The sequence below is a fragment of the Mauremys reevesii genome, linkage group 7 (assembly GCF_016161935.1).
Source record: "Mauremys reevesii isolate NIE-2019 linkage group 7, ASM1616193v1, whole genome shotgun sequence".
In the NCBI taxonomy this organism is placed as follows: Eukaryota; Metazoa; Chordata; order Testudines; family Geoemydidae; genus Mauremys; species Mauremys reevesii.
Window position 1 is genome coordinate 103,230,631 of NC_052629.1, and position 11,059 is coordinate 103,241,689.

Here is an 11,059-nt window from a genome sequence, read left to right on the forward strand (position 1 = left end):
GATGCACACTTCCTGCCTCAGTTCCTGTCTCCCCCACGCACACCCATGCTCCTTTCTGGAGCCAGGGCCTGGAGTTTACTGGAAACTCCAATTGCTCCCAAAAGCATCCATCATTGCAGCCAAGGTTTCCATTTGGCAGCTGGCTTCCATAGCCTGGGTGGGGGCGGGGGAGGCTCTTGTTTCACTCTCCTATTGTAGGGAAAGTTTTGTTTTCTGCTTTAGATACACAAGGAGTGAACAAATCTCTCTCACATACTAACACACACACACACACACACAGAGGCAGCAGAGCACAGATCATCACATCTCAAAGACAACAAAGGGAAACTGATCACAGATCAATGGAGATGATTCAGAGGCAGTTGCCTACAGTTTATACATGGCATGTGGGACTACATGGGAGAGGAACAAAGAGGCCAAATGCTGCTATTGAGCCGTCAGCAGAGGAAATCATTTGCAGATACACCCCAAAACTGGTGGTTAATCCCCCATAGGATATACCAAACCAGCAACAAAAGTGAATTTCTGTTTCACCACACTGGCTAACAAGAAGTCAGAAAAGCAGTTTCCTTAGGTATTCCAGTCTTGTATCACCACCAAAACACTAGACGTACAGATGAATTGTTCCTTAAAACCAGTTTAATCAAACAAAGGGTTCTTCTGATCCCAAAAGACCAGCCACCCACCCAGGTCAATATATCACTCAGATCTTAACCAATAATCACGCTGTTGCCAATCCTTTAGTATCTAAAATCTAAAGGCTTATTTATAAAAAAAAAAAAGTGAGAGTTAAAATTGGTTAAAGGACTAAAATATATACAATAATTGCAAAGTTCTTGGTGCAGGTTGTAGCAGTGATGGAATAAAGTGCTGGCTTAAGTCAAGTCTCTGGTTGCTTCCAAATCATTGGAAGGTCCTCAGTCCCTTGGTTAGAATGCTCCCATTAGTATAAATCCATAGTCCAGAGGTTTGAGCAGGAGAGAGGATGGAGCAGGAAAGAGGAAAAATGGAGGTGTTTCCAGGGCCTTTTAATAGCTTCTGCCATATGGAGGGCAACCCATTGTTTCAAACAAAGCCCTCAGCACAGCTAGTGGAAAATCACAGATGACAAGATGGTGTTTGGAGTCACATGGGCCAGTCACATGTCCATGCATGATTCCGCTTAGTCACCACAGAAGCCATTACCTATACCTCAGACAGCATGTTCACAGGAAAGTCCATTGTGAGTTAAATGTTCTTTTGATGGGCCACTCAGTTTGAATAGTCCTTGTGGGTGCTACCCAGGTGCAAACATTTTGAAATACAGGTATAGAGCCAACAGTCATGCACACACATAGCATAATCATATTCAGCAAATCATAACCTTTCCATAGACACCTTACATGACAACCTTTGTACAAGATTTGTTGCAATTATATAACAGTGGTTGCAACAATGATCTACATGGTCAGATTTTAATCAGATAATGTCACACCTTCCTTTCTCTTGTCGAGGCTCCTATCCAAGCCTTGATCAACTCACAGCATGACAGCTGAAACCTCCTTTCTCCACCATCCCCAGTACCCATCCTGGTCCCTACTAACCAGGGGCGGCTCTATGTATTTTGCCGCCCCAAGCATGGCAGTCAGGCGGCTTTCGGTGGCATGCCTGTGGGAGGTCCACTGGTAACACAGATTCGGCAGCATGCCTGCGGGAGGGTCCGCCGGTCCCGTGCCTTCGGCGTACCCACCACCGAAGCCGCAGGACCGGCGGACCTCCCGCAGGCATTTTGCTGAAGGCAGCCTGACTGCTGCCCTCACGGCGACCAGCAGGCCGCCCCCCACGGCTTGCCGCCCCAGGCATGCGCTTGGTGCGCTGGTGCCTGGAGCCGCCCTGCTACTAACCCAGCCAAGACACAGTCACCAAAACTATCTCCCTCGCCTGTCAACCAGACCATACCACTCTTCCCATGTATCTTTCCACTGGCTCTCACTTGTACACTGCATCCAATGTAAACATCTTGCCTTTCGAGCCTTGCAAAACTCCTGAGAGCTTAGAGCCCAGGCCTGGTCACTGATGTCGATTCCCTGGCTGCACACCCTCTGTTCTGTGGGCGATGCCAGCCACGACCCCCTTTCTATTTCCTTCCACTCTTCATTTCTCTAGGCTGGTTTTCATGCTGCTCTCTGTGTGGAGTGACATCTCTACTCCATGCTTGAAATGCAGCGCAGGCAACAAGACACTCACACTCACACACTCACACTCACACACTCACACTCACACACTCACACACTCACACTCACACTCACACACTCGAGTCCCTTCCTCTCCATCCTGCCAACATGCTTCAGCTTGACCTGGAGAGACCTCACTATCCAGGGCCTAGTCAATCACTGTCCCTTCTGCTGAGCCTACCATCAGAGGAACTATTTAGAATGGTGGGTACTCTGGTGTGGACAGGTAGCCACATGAAACTCGAATCCACTCCACCAACTTCAACCACCGCTGACACAATGGCCACTGGACAGTCATGACCTCTGGTCACTGCTCACTATGGCTACATTGGAATCAGCCACTTAGTCAAGAAACACAAAGTATTCCAATTCCTAACTGGAACAGAGGGGAGAAATCAAATCAATTTCACTTAAACGACATCTCCACTGGACAGGCAGAAATATCTTGCGCCATGTGAGGCAACCACCAATGCTTCTAATCTCCCCAGAGACAATCCGTCAAAGCTGTTCCTGTTCAAACCCTGATAAAATCTGACCGAGATGTTTTTAACAGTAAGCTGGGGTGATTACAAAGCAGCCATCCCTTGCCCGCTGGCTGGAAAAGCTTGACTTGGAGTTCTGTTTATAGCCATGTACTTGTAGATATATCGCTCAGGTCCCAGTGCGACCCAACAAACTGTTTGTGGGTGATTCACAAACAGGGATCAATGCAACTCACTCAAGGCATAGCCAAATTCCAGCCTCATAAAATAGCCCCAGATGAAATGCAAGAATGAAACAGGGTCCATTCTCCTCCCTCTGATGGAATGCAATATCACTGAATTGCCTAGGCAGCAGAAGGCAGCTGCCTATGGCTAAGCTCAGGTGTCCTCTTTGGCTCTTGCCAATGGCCAGGCAACCTCTTTGACTTCTGAGGTTGCACATGTCAGCAAGGGCAGAACCCAATCCTCACTAACTCACAGTGAGAGGAAAGAACATGCAGAGAAATAAACAGTAACACTTGAGATGTGGATTTCTGAAGCCTTGCTTTCCCTGTTTGTATATGCACTTGGCAGGCACAGTTAATATCACTTAGTGTCCTGATATTTGGCAACAATCAGGTAGGAAGATAGGTAAATATATGAGCAGCACCTGTAAAAAGTATCATACATGGCGAAGCCAGGCATGACTCCTTCCCTGCTCCACTGAGGATAGGAATTTGCTCCCCACCCCGACTACCTGCCTCCCTTCAATAGATTTACACCAGTGTAACGCCATTCACACTGGTAGAGTTAAACTGGTGTCAATCAGGAGCAAGTGAGAGGAGGTTTGAGCCCCTGATGTCATAGGGGCAACTCCATTACGGTCAATGGGAGTTTTGTTTAAGTAAGGATGTCGGATTTGCTCCAATGTGAGTGATGAGCGCAGTCTGGGTGAGCAAAGGATTTAATTCGCAGTTAAACTAACTGTGAAGACATCACACTGTCTGTTCCTTGGGAGAAGCCAGCACTAAAAAAAGAACACCCTTTTCTCCATCCTTAGAGTTCCAATAAATTACAAGCCTGTGGCTTCACGCTTAAAGGAAAATTAAAAAAACAAGTACAGTGACAACCAAAATAACCCAAACCCAGGATGTGCAATAAATAACGCAGGGACCAAAATGCCCTTTAAACAGATTTTTTAATCTCCTCTCCCCTCCGCTCATAATATTGCCTTTATTATTTTCTGATTTGGTGTCTGATTCTTATGAGTGTAACGGATGCTGACAGCGAAGTAATGGAGCGGTGGCAATTTCATCTGTGCAGCCCTCACAGGATTTAATATGTCTGCAGAGACTGAAATAAGGGAAAGGTGACTACGGAGGAGTGGGTGTGCTGGAGAAAGAGTTGCCATATAATAAACTGCAATAAAGCCACGGCGATAAACAGCCTGACATGCAAAGTGGGGCTCTGGGATTTTCAGCTGCAGGTTAGTAGCTTCCTTTGACATAAAGTCCTTGCCTAACATTGTAGGTGTCTTCAACATGGCTTTGCAGATTTCAAGATCAGATTCCGATTGGCGGGGAATGCGCTAACTGGGTGAGAGTCAGTAGGGATGATAGGGCTTCCCAGTGCCTGTGCGTGGCTTCAGCCAAAGAAAGGCCCCTTATCGCTGCACCCCCTGGCATGGGCTAACCAGCTAGTCTCCACAAATCCCTATGTTCTGGCTGGCCTTGAAGGCAAACTCCTCTCCCTGGCAGACACTAAGGGGGTTCTCAGCTCCCCAGAGCTGCACTCTGGTCACTGCAGCAGCTCCTCATTCATGCCAGTGACTTCAGCGAGACCCAGAGAAGTGCACAGCTAAATTCTCTCTCCTTGGAATGGGGACTATGCTCCTGGGGTACTTTGTGAACAGACCCAAATCTCCTTGCACGAATAACAGTCCAGTATCCCATCTGGCTCCCTGGCTGCTATTTAGCAGTGTTGTTCCCAATCCAGGGGACATCTGGGTGTTCCACTAATGCCCCCTCATAGCCAAGACTCAGCTTATTTGGAAAAGTGACTAGTAAGACACAAACTGAACAGAGCTACATAACGTTAGTCTTAGGCCTGAACACTGGCCCAAATTTCACCTTAAGGAGATGATGCATTTCGGATGCACTGGATTCTGACATTAGTCTAGCTACACATTTGCCATTGTGAGCAATCATCAAGTAATCAAACCAGCCATATTCATCATCTTTCCATTTGCTGATTTCCTTGGTCCCATTAGACCCTGCTGCCCCATTCGGATGGACCAGACCCGCAAGGCACATCGGAACAGACTGGATCCCTCTTGCCACAATAAACGCATGCAGTCCAACCACTTCCTTTGGCCCAGTTCCTTGTTTGAGCTCCACCGTGGGGTCATTCCAAACTTTCACAGCAGCCTTGGCAGGCAAGAATGAAACAATCTTGGCAAACCTGGGGTTACTGACTGAAGAACTGAACAGTATGGTCACAGATGTGGGCTGATGCAGCTCCCTCCTTGACCATGCTTCCTCGTGTCAGACACCACAGAGTTGATTATCCCAAGCTGGGACAGTCTGGCTGCACACACCACACCTGATCTACCTCTACCCGTGACAGCAACCATAGGGCTGGGTCAATTCATTGTAGACCCCTCCAGCAAGTCTGAAGACTTCTGCTGGATTCTTCAGTGAAAAAAAAATGTTTAGGTATGAAATGCTGGGGATGCAAGAAGGCAAGGTGTATTTGGGTCCATTCCCTTGTAGCCCCAGGTCTGCCCCATCATGGTAACTTCAGCCCATTAAAGTTGCTTTGCCTTCCCAAACAAATTTCATATGGTCATTTAAAAATGCCCCAAACCAATTTTGAACAGCAATATGACAATAGTAGCAGTGAAAGATACTTAAGAAAAACACTTGATGGCAAAACATAAATGAAGAAGAACATGGAGTTATGTGCTGCCAATGGTGTCACGTAAGAGCTAAATCATTCATTCTGAGCCTCCCACACCCATGCAAGAGAACATACTTCAAGGGAAAAGATTTCCAGAGGCCACAAACCTTGTACTGTCTGTATGTGCATGTCCCTTCGGCTGACAGCTGGACACGTGACTGGGGCTGGTGTGATAGATGAGGACTGGAGTCTCTTTAATAGTATCTCATAGTGGTTTCCGTAAGTTAATGGAGATTGCACAACACTGCTACCAACTGCCATGCCGGATATATTTTGCAACCAAGGCTGCTGTGCCACATTTGTAGATGATATGCCAGAGCCTTCTGAGGAGGCCTTGAGGAAGTCTGAATTAAAAAAAAAAAAAAAAAACCCGAACAGACCTCTTTGAATAGCAGCTTGTTGGACAAGTGGCTTTGGATGATGTGAGCAAGCACCAGCAGACATGTGATGTGAAGCAACATAGCAGGTTTGATTATTGCATCTCCACCAGAATGGCTGGAGGAAGGGCCACTTTGCCTACAAGCCCAAGGGACCTGGGATACAACAGTATCATACCCGGTGACATGAGCTACGGTGAGAGAACAAGCCCATGAGGATCATATGATGGGACCAACAGAGATGCAGCGTTAACTCTGCAACACACTGACCAAATATGTTTCCAAATCCCTTTGTGGCTGATCTTCAGCTGGCTAATGAACCGAATCCTTTAGCTCAAGTGGCTGGGGTCTGTGCTAGAGGGTACAGGTTCTGTCTCTACTGATGTCCCAGCCAGGTGTTATAACATTAGTGAAAACCCAGGCCAGTGCATCAAGGTGCTGAGTTCCAGTCAACCTCCTTCTCCATCTGTCTTCTTAATGAGCAAAAACAGGAAAGGAAGGCTAAATAAAATGGGTTGAACTGGTTAGTGACGTGTGTTGGCAAAAAAATACAACCCAAGATGAAGTGGGATCTGCTTAACACCTTTGAAGGTCACAAAATATTTTCTTAAACAAATGGTCCTAGCAAAGTCAATTGATTTAATATCCATGCCATCCAATAAGCAGCGACTCAGAGATGGTAGATTCATTTTAGAAACCCATAATGGTGACCCAATGGAACACAGAGACTTTCAGTTTGTACCGAGCATCTCTTATTAAAGCTCTAGACTCCAGAACAGTTTTCAAATACCTGCACAATCACAAATCTAAGTGGATATGATGCCAACAGGACTCCTAAATAAGACTCTGCAGGTCACAATAAACACACTCCCTCTGAATAAGCTTGGGCCTTGCAAAATGCCCTGAAAGTCAGCAGACAGCTCCGTCCGATCAAGATACATAGGGAGAAAGATAACCCCAGAACATCTTACCCCCCGCACCAGGTATACAAATTGAGGGATCATTGGACTGAGTATTCCAGCTGATCTCAACTGCCAAGACAGGACACAAGGAGAGGGGCAGCCTCTAAGATACACAGAACCCAAACTACTGAGAGCCCTATAGGTCAAACCCACCCACTTGGAAATGAAGTGGAAAACAATGCAGTCTCTGGAACAAAGGTGTAAGTGAAACACACCATCAAGTAAACAGGCAGCTGAATTCTGCACCAGCTGAAGTTTCTAAGTATCTTGTCTCTCTCAGTGGTTTGAGCATTGGCCTGCTAAACCCAGGGTTGTGAGTTCAATACTTGAGGGGGCCACTTAGGGATCTGGGGCAAAAAATTGGTCCTGCTAGTGAAGGCAGGGGGCTGGACTTGATGACCTTTCAAGGTCCCTTCCAGTTCTAGGAGATTGGTATATCTCCAATTATTACCTTTTATTACCTTTCATCAGTATGCAGAGACCAAAGCAAGATCATGTTGTTCCAAGATTTATAGCAATTAGTAAATGGATCATAAGACCTTGGAAAACCATTGACAAAGACACTCCAATGGAGTCTCAGCTTCCAGGGTGGATCTATAAGGCTCAGAGCTGACCTCATTCTTCAAGAACAGGAGGAAGCTGGAGATACTTGGAACAGAAGGGAAACAGAGGGCCAAGTTCAGAAGAGCTCAGGGTCAGATTTTCAAGTGCTGGGGCTAGATTTTCAAAAAGCCCTGAGCGCTTTTGAAAATCTAGACCTGCTTGTGGGTGCTGAGCCATGTTGAAAATTCTGTCCTCAGAAAGCGTTCACTGTGCTAAGCTCCAGGGCAGCACGATCCAAAAGGCAGAGGCAAGTTATAATGCACATCAGTTGCATTGCCCTACAGGCACCCCAAATAGCATGACCTCAGGAACAATGTTCCCTCTCATTTTTTACACCCGTGTGCGGAATGAATTTTGTTATGTGCACCAATATGGAGGTGATGTGTGGCGGGGGTGGGGCTGAGGGGTTCAGAGTCTGGGAGGGGGCTCGGGGTGGGGGTACAGGCTCTGGGGTGGGGCCAGGGATGAGGGGTTTGGGGTGCAGGAGGGGGCTCAGTTCCAGGGCAGAGGATTGAGTGCAGGGGGGTGAGAGCTCTGGCTGGGGGTACAGGCTCTGGGGTGGGGCCGAGAATAAGGGGTTTGGGGTGTGGGAGGGGGCTCAGGTCTAGGGCAGAGGGCTGGAGTGTGTGTGGGGTGAGCTCCGGCTGCGGGTACAGGCTCTGAGGTGGGGCCAGGGATGAGGGGTTTGGGGTGCAGGAGGGGGCTCAGGTCCAAGGCAGAGGGTTGGGGTGCAGGCTGCGACAGGGAAAGAGGACTCCCCCCAGGCCTCTCCCTGGCCACAGCAGCTCTGGGGCCTGGGCTGGGCGTCTCTCCCCATTGCGTGCCTGCGCAGCCCTTGATAGCCTGCTGCGTGGCCATGCAGCTTAGAGGGAACTTAGCTCAGGAATCAAATGCCAGGCCCTAATTATTCACCACTGCTTTGGTGGTGAGTGGTATATTTTTAAAAAATGAACGTAGTGGTGACTAAAAGTGCTACAGCAACAGCCCTGGAAACCAAAGTCCCCTATCCACAGAGCACATGCAACATAATATACCACATAAGCAGGACCAACACCCTGGTTTGCAAAAACACTAGTACTAATGGAAACCACCACTAAGGGAGACAGGGAGCTCAGACGTCACAGCTCATCTTGTCTGGGGCCCCTCGGCTGAAACTGTCAACAAGGGAGTAAGTCAGTCAAAAAGTGATGTTGAGCCCTGCCCTCTAGGAAACGCACTGAGACAGACTCATTTCCCACCAGGCAATTGGCCGTGGGTGGACCTGCCCTTTGGGGAGGCTAGTCCTGGCCCTGCCCCTTCTGCCCGAGGCCCCCATGGCCAGAGCCCCAAGCCTCCTGGTCTGGAGGAGCCCCGGGCCGGCCTGAGCTGCTCCAACCAAGACCCTGAGCTGCCCCATGGGAAAAGCAAAAGCTCTTTCCAAAGAACCTGAGCTTTTTATATACCCATGAAAGTTCCAGGGCAGCTGAGGAGGTGATATGTGCTACTCAGCTTCCTGGGTTCATCAGTAATCTCTCTAGAGTCCAGGGAGATTACTGATGAGGCCAGGAAGCTGAGTAGCCGATACCACCTCCTCATCTGTCCCAGGACCTGCATGACGCATAATAAAAACTTCCTCTGGCGGAAGCTCCACCTGTGTAAACCGTCAAAACCTGCTACCCGGCGTCCAGTGTCGGCAGGAGCTCCAGGGGAGGCTTAGCCTCCACTGGCCTATTATGCCCACCGCTTATGCAGCAGGGCTACTAAACAGTTGCAAATGACTTTTAAACACTACTGGCCTGGGGTGGAAATGAAACCAGTGGCTTGTGGGTGATCATATTCTAAACTCCCTGAGCTATTCAGTCCCCTTCAGTGTAAATTTTACTATTCCCATATAGAGAGATTTCCTAGCACTCAGCTGGCGGCTTCCCCACATGGGAAAGAATGGTGATAAGCAATTCTGACACTTCCAAAACTGTTCTCTAGTACCTGAATCTGGTGGGTGTTGGTAGTCCATCGCTGATGACGATATTGTCCCAGTTCTTCTCTATGGCTACGCATATGACTCCAAAGCCTGATGCACAGAGTCGGCCGCACTCAGCGCACGGGAAGTCTGTATTTGTGGTGTTTGATGATGCAGCTCTGTGGCACCTTTCACATGCCGCCTGTAGATGATTTTGTCAATCCTGCTCAAACCTGTTACAGGCTGATCTTGTCAGAGACCGCCAGCGAGTCCTGTTCTGGTGGGTATGGGATGGCTTAACGCCATGACAGGTGCTAGCTAGCACAGCTTCGTCTCACTCTGGCACTGCAGCATCAGTGTTTCTCCTGGTGACCCAAGAATGTTAAAGGTTCCTTCAAAAACAATAAAATATGGGTGAATGTTAGTGTTCTAAAGTGCTTGCTGGGCATTATGTAAATAATCCCTTTTCCCTAGCTCTGCCAGCCCCCCTCCTGTTCCAGGCCTTGCCTCCACTCTCAATCCTGACCTTCTGCAGTACCTGCTATTCCAACCTTAGTCCTCTTCTGAACAGACTGCAAATCACGCTGAATTATACCGAGCTGCATGGCAGTCACTGAACAAGCATACATCAAGGGTATTACCCACGTGTCTCGCTGCCAGGTACCTGGGCATCTTGCTTATTTTGGAAGAGATTCATAAACACCACGTTGGGGTAACTGCTGGACCCTGTTTATTGGGGGGCTGTCACTGCTTGCAGGGCATTAAAATAGTCCTGAAATATAGCCAGGCGCCGACCCAACCTCACAAGGGCATAATGCAAACAGCACCAAGCAGGGAAGTAATCTCAGTGTGGTAATGGGGGCAACCCCACATTAGCTTATGGGAGAGGTTTCCTTGGAGCAGAATGTTAATATGTTCCTTAAATCCTGTGCTTTGAAGGCTCTTTTACTCGACAGTCAGCAATAAGGTGGAGGGGAGACTTTAGCAACCAGGGAGCTAGCAAAAGCAGCTGTTGCTACAGTTGCCAAGGAGCACAGTATCCTCTGACAGTCTCAAATGACTTCCTAGACCTACCTGATTGCTGGATTATCTGCTTTCCATGAACTGCCACATCAGCAGCCACCCTGCAATCCCTGCACTGCTCACTTGACACAGTCTGGTTTGCAACTGGCAAAGTCAAGACCACAGTAATAGAGGTAAAGGATCAATCCCCTGTTGCAACGATTTTCCTTGCAGACATTGATTTTAAGCGGTGGAATTTGAGAACTTTTTTTTTTCCACATAGACTGTCAGGTCTGGGTTCATGCAGAATCAAGCAGCAAGTTAGGGAATAATTTTATTTTAGTCTCCTGTTGTAGTTTCTGTAGCTGTCCCTCAATGCCTGGCCCTAGGGTACCCCTGCCCATCACTCACCAGCACAGCTGGAAACCTGCAAAGCCTGGGCCTATCGGGACAGCACCCCAAATATTTAGCTTTTCACTCAGTAGTCAAACTGCTTCCAGACACTAAGGTCAGGTTCCCAACCTGCCCTGTTCTGTAGTTCTGT

General features: G+C 48.2%; 1 long non-coding RNA gene across 1 annotated transcript in view; it reads right to left on the minus strand.

Moving 5' to 3' along the window:
- LOC120368837 overlaps positions 1 to 9,879 on the minus strand; it is a 45,112-nt gene extending 35,233 nt beyond the window's left edge. The window contains exon 1 of the long non-coding RNA XR_005582809.1: positions 9,540 to 9,879. This is a non-coding gene — a long non-coding RNA (uncharacterized LOC120368837). The remainder of the gene's footprint in view (positions 1 to 9,539) is intronic.
- Positions 9,880 to 11,059: the final 1,180 nt, after the last annotated feature.